We start from the raw sequence: 16,059 nt of genomic DNA on the forward strand, positions 1-16,059 counted from the left end.
AAACATCTGCTCCACGTCTTCTTATCCTCCTTAATAGGGACATTTGCAGTAACATTGGTTGTGTGAAGCGTGTTATTTTCTTGATTGGTGGGCTACAGGATTACATATTGTTACATTCGGGAGTCCTAAGATTGATCTATGAGTTAGGTCAAGCAAACCCCTTGTGGTGCTTTGCCTGGGTCTGCTTTGCCTCTGGTGTTAGTTGGCCTACCTTGCTCCAGGAAGAATTATATTAATGTATATATTTTTTAATATCTGCTTCCTTCCCATCAGGATTATGTGCTAACATTTGGAAGTGGGCAGGAAAAGGTCCAGTTTGCAGCTGTAAACCTCTGCTGTCAATGTCCCTCACTTTGCCTCCGCAGTTACTCATAGTCAGTAGCTCTACCAGTCTGAATATCGTTGCTCTGGTAAGGAAGAGCCGCTCACTACCTATTTATCTCAGCTGTTGATTGCTGTGTCATAGGTTATTATGATTCCCTCACTAGGTGTCAAGATTCTGCCACAAAATTAATGCTCTAATTCACAGTGAAGATTACAATCACAAGGCAAAGTGGAAATGATAATTTGATACGAACAGATCCCCAAACTGCATAATTTTTCCCAGCCTCCTTTCCTCAGCTGTTTCCTTTTTGTCACAAGGACAAACTTTAGCCTAGCCACTCACTGTTATGCACAAATTACCTTTGGGTGACACAGCAGCAAGGCAGAAAGTGGAAGCTTCTCCCTATTTGGTGCCTGGTTAGAGCAAAGAAAATGATGATTTTTTGAATGCTGCTCCTATCAGTGTCACAAACATCACATCCATTTTTAGACCAGAATGCACTACAAACCAGGAATAATTTTTTTAAAGGTCTTATTAATAATAGTTCAGTTTCAGAAAGCTAAATAAATACTCCAGTGGTTTTTTTAAAGGTGCCATCATAATCATCTTGTCTGATAAGAAATTTGATCCAGTTTTCCTGTAGCAAACATTAACCCACACAGGCATAACATTGGCATTTGTAAATCCACCTATTTTGATTTAAAGATTACAAGTAATGGGGGGTGGAGGGGAATTAATTATATATTTTAAAACAGCTGCAATGATTTATTGTCCTCACCATCAACATTTTCCTTTCATTTCCAGTTTGTGCTTTCCTGACTTCCGCTTTTAATCGCTGAAAGATAAGATGAAATAAAGCTCCAAACTAAGTCATATCAGAGGTAATCAGTAGTAGAACAAGAGGGAATGGCTCCAAGATGCAACTGGGTAAGTTTAGACTGGATTATTAACAAACATTTTTTCCCAGCGGTCAGGCTCTTGCTCAGGGAGGTAGTTGAGTCACCAATCCTGGGTGTGTTTAAAATTCATTTGGATGTGGTGCTTGGGGATATGGCTTAGGGTGCACCTTGTAGAGTAGGGATATGGCTTGGACTTGGTGATCCTGAGGCGCTTTTCCAACCTGAATGTTTCTGTGATAGCAGATCATAAACATCTATTTCATCTTCCTTTAACTTCTGTGACTATTCCAGTAAGTCAGAGTGACAGTTTGGGAATTAGCTGCCACCCCACTCTTATGAAATCACCCAGTCTAGACTCAGCTGAGGTGGAAGTTAAGGAATGAAGCTTTGTATTTACATCTTAGCACAATATACAAGCAGATATTTACAATATATACAGCTATATACAGAAATATACAAGTTAAAGGTAATATAGCAACACAACACCCCTCCCAGAAATTGGAGTCCCCAGGAGGGGCTCCCAAACACCCTTCCACCTTCTTTCCACCCCCCCCTTTCTTATCCCAGAGTATACCTTACATGCAAGGTGAGTTTGGAGGATCAGCAAGGGGCGGGGGGGCGGGGTTAGAAAGCAAAAGGATTAGTTACACAGAAGCAGCCCAGAGAGAAAGCACAGGCTCCAGCAGAGACCCACACACACTATCTTATCTCTGGTTGCATTCTTGTTTTTAATACATCTCAGCAAGCCTATGAGTGAAGCAGACATCACCACTGTTTTCTTTTCATAGCCTGTAATCTAATTTCTCTCACTGAAATATTCCAGTTACCCTCAATACTAGCACAGTCAGTTTCCTAACAGAATCATCAACTGAACAAGAGAGTTGTGAGCAAATTAATGACATTTTGACTGCTGTTATTTGCACACATGCTCACTAAAACCACAGTTCAAATTGCTAGGCCAACCAACCACTCAAATTTTACTTCATGTTCAGGAGTAAATTATTTTCTTGAATGTCTTGAACTCATCACAGAATGGCTTATATGTTGGAAGGGACCTAGTTGACTGGATAGGGCTGGGTGATAGGTTGGACTGGATGATCTTGGAGGTCTCTTCCAACCTGGTTGATTCTATGATTCTATCTTCTCCAACCTCCCCACTATAGGCAGGGAACTCTTTCAACTAGACTTGGCTGCTCAAGATCTCATCCAATCTGACCTTGAACACCCCCAGGGAGGAAGCATCCACAGCCTCCTTGGACAACCTACTCCAGAGTCTCACCACCCCTATATTGAAGAGCTCCTTCATAAACTCCAGTCTAACCCTGCTCTCCCTCAGCTTCAAACTATTCCCCCTTGGTAGACACTCTGATGAAAAGTCCCTCTGGAGCCTTCCTGTAGGATCCCTTCAGCTATTGCAAGGCAGCTCTAAGTCGCCTCAGAGTTCTCTCTTCTCTTCCTTGAATATTAGATGGCCTTCATCTATTTGTATAAGGGTTGTGCCACTGTTCAGAACTCATGTTTGATTTACTATTATGTGCAGAAAACAAACAAATAAAAAAGAAGATTGAAATATTTTTTTCTTTTAACAAGCAAATAGGAATTTGTCAATAGAAAATATGTATTTAATTTAAATGTTTGCATTGACTGACCTGAGTACTTCAAATTCTGGTCTTGATATTTCCAAAGCATAAAAGGCTTTAAATTATTATCTCATTTGATAACAGAGGGAGGCAGAAATCATAGTTCTGAATTCTTGCATACATTGATTTGTTGAGGAGGAGGTCCAGGCAAAGAGCACTTCCAGGTGATAAATCAAAACTGGTTTCCCAGTGCGTTCTTTGCATTTATCCTCTATGAAGAAAAATCAGTTTCTTTGATTAAATGACAAATAGTAGCAGGTGTAGAAGAATGCAAGTTAAAGTGTTTGAGACTAATTTAGCCTTTTATTTCTGTTCCACAAATGATTTTAAGCATGATAGGATTAGGCAATATAATGTTTAGTTTCTCCACTTCAACTTTTAGTAGCCAGGGACTGTTGGAGATTAATGTTTGTCAGCTAATAAATTTGCAAGTACACAACTAAGTGACCTGCTCAGAGTTGTAAAACTTACAGGCATTTATCAGCCCTAAGTCTTCTTGCAAGGTAACAAGGCCCTGACTTTGAATCCCAAAGATCTCCCCTTTCATACACTGTGAGGTACACTAAATTTGCTGCCTTTTATTTATTGCAGTGTCAGCCCCAGTCAGCTCACCTTGTAGCTGATGTTTATTATGCTGAGTAATATGATGCCACTCAGCCCCTCCAAATGCCCTTCGTAACATCACAAAGGAAGTCAGCTTGGGTAGGAAGTGGAAAAAAAGTTCTGAGGTGCTGTATGGATGAGAAAGGGTTTGTGAAAGAAAGTAGACCACCTATATTGAAGATGTGTATCCTCAACAAGCATCAACTGCAATTGGATCATAGAGCAAAATATATAAAATCATAGAATGGACTGTGTTGGAAGGAACCTCCAAAAGTCACCTGGTCCAAATCCCCCTGCAGTCGTCAGCTGCATCCTCCACTAGATCATTCTCAGCTCCCTGGGCAACCTTTTCTAGGCTTCCACTTCCCTCATGGTAAAGAACTTGTTCCTAACATCCATTCTAGATCTGCTCTTCTCTAGTTTGAAGTCATTGCTCCTTCTCCTATCACTGCAGGCCTTTGTAAACAATATCTCCCCGTCCTTCTTGTAGCCTCTTGTAGAATCTATTAGGTCTCCCCAGAGCCTTCTCTTCTCCAGGCTGAACACCCCCAGCTCTCTCAGCCTGCCCTCATAGCAGAGGTGTTCCAGCCCCTTGATCATTTTGGCGGCCCTCCTCTCGACCTGCTCCATCAGGTCTACATCTTTCCTACATTGGGGGCTCCATCATAAGATCTTAGTATCAACCATACCTAGAGTAGAAACGATGTATTAAGATTTTATTAGTGATATAATAAAGTGGTTTGGGTTGGTTTTTTTTGAGAAGATGTCAGAGGGTAGCCTGTAGCTGTTGTCCTAAAGGTCAGTGACTATCAGAGTGTGACAAGCTGGAGCTGAATTTCAGTGCTGCATGTTTTAAACAACTAGTTGCCATACAGCATTACCCAAATCTCTGGCAAGACATGCTTCTGGCAACTGGACAAACATCTTATTCAGAAGTGAAAGAGAGAGCAGGGCAGGGCTGAAAAACCTGTGGTCTGCTTAAGATTTTCAGAGAGAGAAGACCTTGCAAATAAGTGTGGTACTTTTTAGGCCTGAGATCCCCCTGTGAGTCTACACTTAGCAGGCGTTTTGCAGATTAGGTGCTCGTGGTTCTGTTCTGCACATTGTAGAGGGGATTCCTACTGCAGTCTCCTCAGATAGAGTGTACCAGCTGCTGCTGACTGTTGTGAGTGAGCTATTCTCATGTGCTTCCTCCTCCTGCCGAGCTATCTGCCTCCAGTCATGAAAGCAGATTCTCTTCTTAGCAGATACATTAACTTCTGCTGCTCGGCTGCATCATTCTATAATGCAATTGTTGGGCTTTAATAAATCAGTTTGCTTTTTCCCATGTATTCACATTTTAACTCAATTTCCAGCGATGCCATCTAGGCTAGGCATGTTAAAAACATGTATCAAGCTCAAAAACTTAAAGCCACATGGTGCCTTAAATAGAGAGAAAAACAGGAGGTAAACCTAGCCATAGCAAAGTATCTGTAGAAAAGAACAGCACATGATAAAAACTTCTCAAAAGGATAATATGGTGAGGCTGCATTGAATCACATTAAAGCCAAGGTTTATGTCTTCAGGAATAAACATGCACGTGTAACAGGTGAAAAATAATTCAATTTAATGGACAGCCCTCAAAATTCTACATCCTCTTGCAATTTGACACGTGCAAAAATGTTTAAAAGCAGCTCATTGTTTGCATGACAGCCATAGCTGTGCATGTTTATTTTTCGGTCTGTGCCAAATTGCAAGGCTAGAGAGAACAATTCAATGTGAGAGCTTCTCACTTTGTGAATAAATCAAGGACTTCAGTTCAGCTAGCAGAACTCTTCAGGCAGGCTCAGAGGGAAGAAGGCACAAGAGATAAATCAGACAATATCCTGCAGTTGCTATCTTGGCCTCTCAAGAATGGAAAACACTCAGTGCTGCAATTGCCTTGCAAAGTAATACAACAGCATTTGATGCCTGAACTGCTGCATAAAGTCATGTTCTGCATCATTTACTGCCAGATGCCATTGGTCTTGAATGATGTCTTTCAATAGGCACTGCATGATATTCTAGACCATAGTTGTCTCCATGTGTAGCCAACTCCAAGGCACAGAATCTCTTGGTTCTGGAAAATGAATTCTTCATAACAATCAGGCATAAACTTCACAATTAGCTTCAAAACTCCAGATTTTGACCAAAAAAGCCCCACTGCATTTAGAAATCAAAACTGCAACTTCCACATCTGTTACACCAAACAGAGTGTTTTAGAGCATGACTTTGGAGTGCTGGAGGACAGCAAGTTCCTCATGGACAGCAATGTGATCTTGCAGCCTAGAGAGCTAATGGCATCCTGGGATGCAGCACGAAAAGTGTGTCCAGTAATGAGTGTCACCGCATCCCCCCTATCACCTCGCAGTGGCTCATTTTATACCACCATACAAACAATGCATCAAGATAATCCAGATGATGTACAGCCCAGTCTTTAACATACTTCATGTCTTGTTTATCCCTTGGGCCAGGTGGCCCACCATCTCTCCTCCCCCTTGGGAGGCATCCTGAGGCCGTGGGAATGAAAGTCATGTGCTCTGTACCTGGCTCATTATTTTTCTCTCTTACATTTCTTCTTGGATTCCCACACAAGAGGGAACAAATGTCTTCATTAAGTGCTGTATGAGCATTCAAATAAAGGTCTGTGAGTGTGATAAACAGTGGCTAAGCTAACTTGGTAAAGCACCAGGTAAAGGTGAAGGATCTGAGGGCATCAGTTTGCTAAATAGATGTTTGAGGTATTCATTCCTTTTGCCCTTTTGTCCTGGATGAATTTTTTTGCAGGAAAAAAAAAAGTCAGGACTGCTCCCCTGCCAGTCTGAAGCATTTAGGTTTTTGACCTCAGTGTTGATGAAACACACTCAATTCTTTTCTTTCTTTTGCTTTGTTTAAGATCAAAAAGGACAGAGAGGTGAAGGAAACTTGAAGAGACAATTCTGGAGTACGACTACAAAATCTGACTTGCCGGTAATGTTCATGACTGAATGCAGGCTCCTTCTATAAATAATCCAAATACCTCTGAGATCAATTTGTGGACAGTATTTTAAGAGACATTTTCAAATGTAGTTTTAACATCTTCTCATTCCTACGCTTTTGTACTATGAATTAAATCTCCATTTCCTTAACTTTTTATAGACTTAATCTAGAAGGGCTTTAAAGTGTATCCAAAGATTACTTTGACATGTGGTTCTCATGGTCTCTGTGTAATCTCCAATACATCTCAAATTTTCCTGATGAAGAGATTGCCAAAAGTGTTCTTGCAAAGTGTTGTGGGCATTTGGCAGGAACCCATCTATTTCCAGGGGATTCTTATCAAAGATTAAACAGCCATGAAACACAGGTAACTCTGATCATCTAGTGCATGAATTCCCCTCGCTTGGAGTTTCACTGCTTGCACATCCCTGCTCCAAATGTTTATACAATATCATCTGAAATTATGGTTTCCGTTTACATTCAAGCTGCCAATCAAAGATGAATCCAGAGACAACAGTAATTAGCTGTGTTACCCAATTAGAAAGAGAGGAAAATATCTTGTTGGCACTCACAGTAAGTAATACTTGACAGGCAGCTTGAATATAACTTGTGTTTTCAAGAGGTTTGTGTTAGGAAGAAAGGGGGGGAAAGGCATCTTCAGGAGCTAATCTAAAGGAGAGAGATTTTTCTTCCGAGATTGAAAAGTTAGTAAAAAAGGATTTAAATTATTCATTACCATTGTTTTTCTATGCAACCTGAATGAACAGATTGTGTTCTTATAAGACTATTCTCATCCCTCTCTGACTGCACAGTAATGGATACCTGGCTCCCATATCTTCCATATCCCAGAAGAACCTTCTTGAAGGAATGAAATTTTGTGACTTTTCCAATGTTAGATGAAAATCAAAGTACAATTTTAGGAGATTTTAGACCAGAAACAAGGCTAATTTCATTGAAAATTCTCACAGAACCACAGAACTGTCAGAGCTGGAAGGGACCTCAAGGATCATCCACTTCCAACCCCCCCATGCCACAGGCAGGGACACCTCACACTAAATCTGGATCCAGCCTGGCCTTAAAAACCTCCAGGGATGAGGCTTCCACCACCTCCCTGGGCAACCTGTTCCGGAGTCTCACCACCCTCAAGGTGAAGAATATCTTCCTAATATCTAATCTAAATCTCCCCTCCTCTAGCTTGGATCTGTTCCCACCAGTCCTATTATTACCTGACACCCTAAAAAGTCCCTCCCCAGCTTCCCTGTAGGCCCCATTCAGATAGTGGAAGGCCACAATAAGGTCTCCTTGGAGCTTTTTCTTCTCCAATATACTCAGTGGGGGTCATTCAAGCAGCAGATGGCATGAAAATATTGCTCCAGTAATACCTGAGGTCTAGCTGAAGCACAGTTACCATGTATTCTCTTATACTGACCCATTTATTTTCTTCTTGTCACAGGGTCACAAGACATCAGTGGTTGGAAGAGATCTCCATAGGTCATCAAGTCCAAACACCCTGCCAAAGGAGGACCATAGAATCTAGCACAGGTTGCACGGAAATGCATCCAGATAGGGCTTAGAAAGCCTCCAGAGAAGCTAAGCTCTTTTAGGCTCATTGAAATCCAGCATGATACTTAAATACATTTCTCATTTTAAACACATAAATAATCATAGAATCATAGAATGGTTTGTGTTGGAAGGCCCTCCAAAGGTCATGCAGTCCAATCCCCTTGCAGTCAGCAGGGACATCATCCACTAGATCAGGTTGCTCAGAGCTCTGTCATGCCTCAAGATGAAGATCTCCAGGGGTAGGGCCTGGACAACTTGTGGCAGTCTTCCACCACCATCATGGTGCAGAACCTGTTCCTCACATCCAATTTTCTCTGTTCTCATTCCATACCATTGTTCCTCATTTTGTCCCTACAGGGCTTTGCAAACAGTCCCTCCGCAACCTTCTTGGAGCCCCTTCAGGTGCTGGCAGGCTGCTATTAGTTTTGCCCAGAGCCTTCTCTTCTCAGGGCTGAACAACCCCAGCTCCCCCGGCTTGTCGTTGTAGCACAGGTGCTCCAGCCCCCTGATCATCTTTGTGGCCCTCTTCTGTGACCGGCTCCATCAGGTTCATGTCCTTGCTGTGTTGAGAGCTCCAGAGCTGGAGGCAGTACTCCACCAGGTGAGTTCTCACCAGAGAAGAGCAATGTAGCACAATCATCTCTTTCTGCTGGCTATGCTTCTTTCAATGCAACTCAGGAAGTGTTTTGCCTTCTGGGTAGATGTATGTTACAAAGAAATGAAGATAACTGTGTTTTGGTTTGGTTTGTATTTTTTTTCCTGCTAAATAATAATTTCTAAGGTAGAATTTAAACTAGAGATACCCTTCCAAAATATTCTTAGAATAGCTTCAGTGAGTTCCAAAGCTTCAGCTTAAAGTGCACTGGAGCCCTGCAAAGAAGTGGTCTTATTACTGGAAAGCTACAAAAGTGCTTCAGTTTTCAGGTGGCATATTCAGACAGCAATGTAAAGCACTTTACATAAGATGCTTTACAATAACACCTTTCTGCTATTTTGGTTTAACTTTCCCAAGTTGTCCAAGTTGACATGCCCCAAAATCACACACGTGCCTCAGCAAGGTGTAAGGCTGCTGCTGGTTTCATAAAGTAGTTTGGCAAACCAGGAAAAGAGCAATACTTCTGCAACAAAGTCTTTAGAGGTCCCAATTTAAAATCAGGGTCAAGCCAAGGATGTAAATCTAAGCACTATTTGGGTTTTCTTACTATTTCCTCATTAGGACTGGCTTTAACCTTTGCTATAATTGTTACAATTAGGAGCAAGAGTGGATTCTTTTTCCAAGAAAAAAAATGACTGTATTGTTTTACTTCTTGCCTGGACAATGCACTATTAATTCTAATGGATTCCTTCTGACATGAAAATGAATTTCCACTGAAGGGCAAACACCACCTCCATATGCATCCAGAGTGCATTACAATATCATCCATCACATTATACATTTATAGGTGTCTTACCATTGCTGGATCGCTAAAAGACTCAGTCATAAAAGAAAATGTCCACATGAAAAGCTGGTTTAAATTTCATGCATTTTTACTTACAAAGTGTCTGGTTAGATGAGCGTGAGCTTCTCTGAAAGAAATCCTTTTGGAACATGAATATGTAAGAAGCTATGAAAATGACATGAACAGCAGCTCCTCTATTACCTCCTCTGTATTCTTTGCTGCTAGGTGGGTTTTAGGCTCCACAGTTTGCAAATATCGTTTAAAACTTTTCTGGCACTGCATATCAAGCAAATGAAAAGAGCACCGTGCTTCTTGATGGAAGACCATGTGCCTGCATTGACAGAAGTGTGGCCAGCAGGGCGGGAGAGGTGATCCTGCCCCTCTACTCCACTCTGGTGAGACCCCGCCTTGAGTACAGCATCCAGTCCTGGAGCTCCTATTACAAGAAGGATATGGATGTGCTGGAATGTGTCCAGAGAAAGGCCACAAGGATGGTCAGAGGGCTGGAGCACCTCTGCTATGGAGATAGACTGAGAGAGTTGGGGCTGTTCGGGCTGGAGAAGAGACGGTTCCGAGGAGACCTTCTCGGGGCATTCCAGTATCTGAAGGGGGCTACAGAAAAGCTGGCGAGGGAGCTAGATGATCCTTGAGGTCCCTTCCAGCCCTGACAACTCTATGATTCTATTTCTCAGCTGAGGACAATGATGGCTCATCGGACAGCAAAACATCAGCTGAGATCTTACCCTACATGTGAAAACTCTTCTTCCTGAGGTCTGTTTTCCAAAGAAACGTGAATGGATGCAGATCCAGAGCCTCAGTCATTCACTGATGGGATTTTTATGATTGCCTCCCATTCATGCTTTAGAAAATTGCCCCTTAATTGTCTATCATAAAAATTTGCTTTGCTTCCTTATTTACTTGTTTATTTCTTAATGTGAAAAGCAGCAGCTTAGATGTTGAAATATTTCCCAGTGAGAAAAAAAAATAATCCTGAACTAGATTTCTCAGGCTTTGCCGTTGATTTTGTAGTGGTATCTGCCATTTGTTGTAATTAGAATTAACATCAATAGCAAATGAATAAATAAGTGAAAATATAAGAACATTTACCACAACAGAGAGAGCATTGTGCATAAAAGACCATCATTACATTAAATAGTATTTAATTGCTAAATTAAATCAATATTTATAAAGGGATGGAATTTTATAAAAAATTTAAAAAAGGGTAAAATAAGCATGAAATAAAGAATCCTATTACATAAAAATAAATATTTTTTAAATCCCATTCTATAAAAATAAAAATGAACAAAAAAATCCATTATATAAAAATAAAAATGATAGAAAGAATCTCACTGAAGTATAAATGTGCTGTAATAGAGCTATAAAAACAACGTACCTATTGTTTAAGTGTTACACTTGTGAATGATCACACACATATGTGTGTCTTACAGCACTAATCTGCCCCCAGCAATCCCACAGGAAAAATACATTAAATTCGATATTAGTATATGAGTGGTGTAGCCGATAAGTCTGAAGGGCAGGATGGCAGCCAGAGGGACCTGGACAGGCTGCAAAGGTGGGTTGAGGAGACTCTCATAAGGTTCAGGAAGGCAAAGAGTAAGGTTGGGGCAATTCTGGATGCCAATCCAGGCTGGGGGCTGATGAAACTGAGAGCAGCCCTGCAGAAAACGAGTTGGGGGTGCTGGTGGATGAGAAGCTGGACATGAGCCAACAGTGTGAGCTTGCAGACAGGGAAGGTAAAAGGGGGAGTTTGGAACATAATATAATGTCCCTTGTAAATAACAATAAAACCTGTGAACCACACTAGTTGTGGGCCACGGGAAATATAACTGAGGAAAAACTAACACGGAAAGAAAGCAGTCAAAAAAAATTCCTTCTTGCCTCTGTTTTGAAAAAGTTCTTGAACAGGCAGTGACTGAACTAACAAAGTGTGTTACAGGGTTTATTTTGCCAGGCTGATGCAAGGTCTTCCCTAACCAAAAAGCCAGTATCATCCAGCAGATATTAGTTTCCTCTCCGTGTCATGTAACCCAGCATAGCCCGACGGTAGAATATTATTTTAATTGTTTTTGAGAAGGTAGCCGCAGTAAGAAAGAGCAGAAGATGACAGCGAAACTTTTAAGCGGGCAACATGACTTAGGAGATAGCAGGGAAAGAATTTCCAGGGGTGCTGTGTGTATAGCTTAAAATGTGCATCTTGGAGCACATTAAAGGAAGTCGAAGCTTGTACAGAGCAGAAGGAATTCTGTTCAGCTCTGCTAGTCAAAATACAACAGCCCGAACAGGAAAGCAGTGAGATTTTGTAGATGCATAATGTCCCTACAAATGGCCCATGCTGTGCTAATAAAACTACTGTGACTGGGAGCTTTTGCAGTGGGAACTGACAGATGAGGCCGAGTTAAGTACTTTTTCAGGCAAGCCGCTACAGTAAATCATTAAAGCACACAAACAATCATCCTTCATCAGCCGGCGATTTGTTTTATGGCAATTGCGAACGGAAAACAATGTAAACAAACAAATCCAGGACTAATGAAGGTCCCCCCACTGCAAGGAGATCTACAACTTCGGAAGAACACTTTATCCAACACATTGTCAACTCATTGTAAACACATCTACAACTCATAAACAACTCATTACCCAGTATGTTGTCACCTCATTGCAATTAAAGTTGAATGCTATCTGTACTGCATTTCTCCCCCGCTCCCGAACTGAATCGGTTCAGAAGCCTGGAAGAAAACGCCTGCATGTGCTAATCCAATAAGTTTCAGGACTTTTGCAAAGATCTCTGCGATGTAATTGGAGTTTTTCTTGCAGTTTGCAATGTAAAAATCGAAGGAAGTTGCATCACTTCTAGTTCACATCTAGGTTTAGTTAGAGTTCCCATTTACATGTAACTTGGAAATCTTTTAAATGAGAGAGGAATTCCTCCAAAGGGTGTAAAGCACACAAGTTTCTCTGCATTTGTTTTGCATGAATTCTATATGACATTCTTATTTATTTCTTTACTCACTTCCTAATACAATCCTGTGATTCTGTGACTTCTAAGCCACTCAACACCACAGGATCACAAGATGTGAGGGGTTGGAGGATCATCCAGTCCAATACCCCTGCCAGAACATCACCATAGAATCCAGCACAGGTCACACAGGAACACAACCAGATGGGTCTCGAAAGTCTCTACAGAAGGAGACTCCACAACCTCTCTGGGCAGCCTGTTCCAGTGCTATGTCACCCTCACTGTAAAGTTCTTCCTGATGTTGAGGTGGAACTTCCTGTGGTCTCCCCAGGGCAGAGTAGAGACGGAGAAGAATGTCCCTCAATCTGTGGCCACACTTCTCTTAATGCCCCCCAGAACCCTACTGGCCTTCTTGGCCACCAGGGCACATTGCTGCCCCATGGATATCTTCTTGTCCACCAGGACCCTACCTTATTTTTAAAGCATAGTAGGTATTAATTCGGATGTGATTGATTATGAACTTCAACTTCTTTTAAAAATACCTCTGCTGCTGCAAAGCCTGTTTACCCTGACAGACCTCCTCACAACCCTTATGTGTGGTAGATAAAGGTGAGCCCTGTGATGATTTCTGAGTTAAAGAGAAAACATCATGTACATTAGACTGCTGCCTGGAGCACAGGTGATGAGAACTGACGTACCTGCTATGGACTCTTCTGATGGGCTGTGTGCAGACAGCCTGCTGCTGCTTTACAAATACTCTGTAACTCCTCTGGGGCAAATATTGTCTTTTTCCTCCATGTTTACACAGGGCTTAGTACAGAATAATCTAAGGCTAGAGCACTACAGATATCAATGAATACATGTAGTAGACAAATGTATTCAGTAATGAAGCAAGGCAGGATTGTAATCACATTGGAAGAGCAAACTTTAGAGTTTCTTATACACAAGATTCCTACTAGATTTCTCAATTCATGTTGAATTCATTATTTATGAGCACAGGGTGGAGGTGGTGTTCAAATTGGAAAGCCCAGCTCATAGATGCACACAGGCTCACAAGCTTCATCCTCTACATCATTTCACAAGTTAGATCTTTTTAACTGTGATTTTGTATATTGGGGGGGGGGCGCTTTTTTATGTTATCATTATCTTCTGTATTAGACTACTCAGCATTGTTCTCATATATCACTTTGGAATCCAAATAGCTTGGATATATAAATTGAGGGTAGAATGCCAGAAACAAATGAAACTGTGATAAGCAGAAAAGACACTCCAAGACACAGAATATGAGATTTCTCCCTGTCCCTTTAGGCAGCAGAAGAAGCTGCAGTCACTTCTGAAGCTTTGCACTGCCCATGGCCTTCTTGCTGAAATAAAAACCAGCAACATTTTCAATAGCTACCAGTAGCTTCTGCTTGTAACAAGCCAGGCAGTTGCATCTCAGTTTTTAATACTCAGGTATTCATCTTCTTGTGTCATTCATCTCTGATGATATACTTCAATAATGGTCTGTTAAATGTCTGAATTTTGGGGGGAGAGATGTCAGCTAGAGGAATAAAACAGTAGAAGCACTTTATATCTTTAAATTTCAGCTGAGAGCAGCCCTGCAGAAAAGGACTTTGTGGTGCTGGTAGATAAGATGCTGGAAGCGAATCAACAGTGTAAGCTTGCAGCCCAGAAGGCCAAAGGCATCCTCAGCTGTATCACAAGAAGAATGGCCAGAGATGGAGAGTGGGGATTCTGTCGTACTATGCTGCTCTGGTAAGACCAAACTTAGTAGCCCTCAACACAGGAAGGACATAGACCTGATGGAGCAGCTACAGAAATGATCAGGGGGCTGGAACACCTCTGCTATGAGGACAGGCTGAGTACAGAGGTGTGCAACCTGGAGAAGAGAAGACTCCAGGGAGACCTACGGTACCTGTATTGCTAGACAACCTGATGAAAAGTCCCTCTGCAGCCTTTCTGTATGATCCTTCCAGGTATCAGAAGGCAGCTCTAAGGTCCCCCTGGAGTCTCGCTTTCCCTAGGCTGAGAGCTAGAGCTGCTCCAATCCTTGGATCATTGTGGCCTCCTCTGGACTTGCTCCAACAGCTCTGTGTCCTTTTTATGCTGGGGACACCACGACTGGGTGCAAAATTCGAGGTGGGGGGGGTCTCACAAGAGCATAGTAAAGAAGCAGAATCACCCCTGTTGACCTCCTGGCCATGCTTCTTTTCCTCCCAATATGATCAGGCTTACCTTTTGGGAGAGAGAAAAGTACAGGCTGAGGAAGCCTGTAGAGGAGAAGGCTCCAGGCAGACCTAATAGCAGCCTGCCAGTGCCTGAAGGCCACTACAAAAAGGATGGAAAGAGGCTGTTTGCAAAGACCTGCAGGGACAGGATGAGGGACAGTGGTTTGAAATGAGTGAAGAGGAGATTTAGATTGGATGTTAGGAACAAGTTCTGCAGCATGAGGGTGGTGGAACACTGCAACAGGTTACCCAGGAAGGTAGCTAAGGCCCCATTCCTGGAGATATTCAAGGTCAGGCTTAAAAAGGCTCTGAGCAACCTGATCTAACAGAAGATGCCCCTGCCGACTGCAGGAGGGTTGGACTGGATGTCCTTCGGAAGTCCATCCCAACTCAAACCATTCTGTGATCCTATGATTCAAACTGAGTCCATTCTGGAATTTCCAGAGTAGGACTGAGATCTGAAAAGATTTTTTTCACCACTTTTTGGTTTTATTTTTTTTCCACTCAGACGTGAACTATATGAATGTAATCATGGAACATTTTCCTCCTAAGTAGGTCTAATTTAGGCTGTATAAGCTCTGAAAGTTATGAAATTTAAACAGTCAAGCTGATACAACATGCAACTCTGAAAAGGAAAGTAAATAGCAAAGTAATCGCTAAATATTTCAGTTTGAATTTAGGAAGATGCTTTGTGACATCCCATTAAGCAAAGTATTTTCAGGTCATGTTTCTTTTAGGACATCTCATGGCTGTAGTATTTTTTGAAAAACAGAAATAGAAGGAAAGGTTTTTTTCAAGGAACACTGCATGCAAGGCACTATTTTTTAATCCAATATACCATAAAGCATTGAAACAGTTTAAGGATGTGATGTTGAATCCAAGAAATTAGCCTCAGAGCAGGGTTATATTTCTGTTTGAAAGTTGCAGTTTTACTCAATCAGCAGATCTGGTTTGGATGAGGGAATTCTGTAGTTGTTTTTCAAATGAGATAAGGTTAGATTTTCACAGGGGTTCATTCTGGCCCTGATTGATAGTAGGTCACATTACTCTTAGAACACACCAAGAAGCTTAGAGCTGAATTTCTGAAGCAATATAGGAAATAAAATATAATTTGTAAAAAAAAAAAAACCACATACACACACATTAAAAAAAAAAAAGGGACTTGTTTCACTCAATTTCTATTGAATCCAGAAGCTTTGCAAATCAAGGGGGCTGGGTTGTTGGGTTTTGTTTTTTTTGTTAACAGATATAATTTGCTCACTGCAGCTTTTCATTTATTCAGGTTTACTTACATGTCACTGGATGCAGGAACTCTATGCCCACCGAAATATCATCAGCTATCCTCCGAGCTGTATCTTCTAAAACAGCCTGAGGAGAGAAAAGAACTCAGA

General features: G+C 41.6%; 2 long non-coding RNA genes across 2 annotated transcripts in view; one reads left to right on the top strand and one right to left on the bottom strand.

Annotated features, from left to right (window-relative positions):
• The first annotated feature begins 1,163 nt into the window (after positions 1 to 1,163).
• LOC135180768 (uncharacterized) lies at positions 1,164 to 15,989 on the top strand. Its single transcript, XR_010304555.1, has 3 exons — positions 1,164 to 1,252; positions 6,382 to 6,455; positions 15,951 to 15,989. It is a non-coding gene; the product is annotated as an uncharacterized LOC135180768 (long non-coding RNA).
• Positions 15,960 to 16,059, bottom strand: part of LOC135180762 (uncharacterized) — a 30,360-nt gene continuing 30,260 nt past the window's right edge. Inside the window, exon 4 of the long non-coding RNA XR_010304554.1 lies at positions 15,960 to 16,036. This is a non-coding gene — a long non-coding RNA (uncharacterized LOC135180762). The remainder of the gene's footprint in view (positions 16,037 to 16,059) is intronic.

The sequence above is a fragment of the Pogoniulus pusillus genome, chromosome 1 (assembly GCF_015220805.1).
Source record: "Pogoniulus pusillus isolate bPogPus1 chromosome 1, bPogPus1.pri, whole genome shotgun sequence".
NCBI lineage: Eukaryota > Metazoa > Chordata > Aves > Piciformes > Lybiidae > Pogoniulus > Pogoniulus pusillus.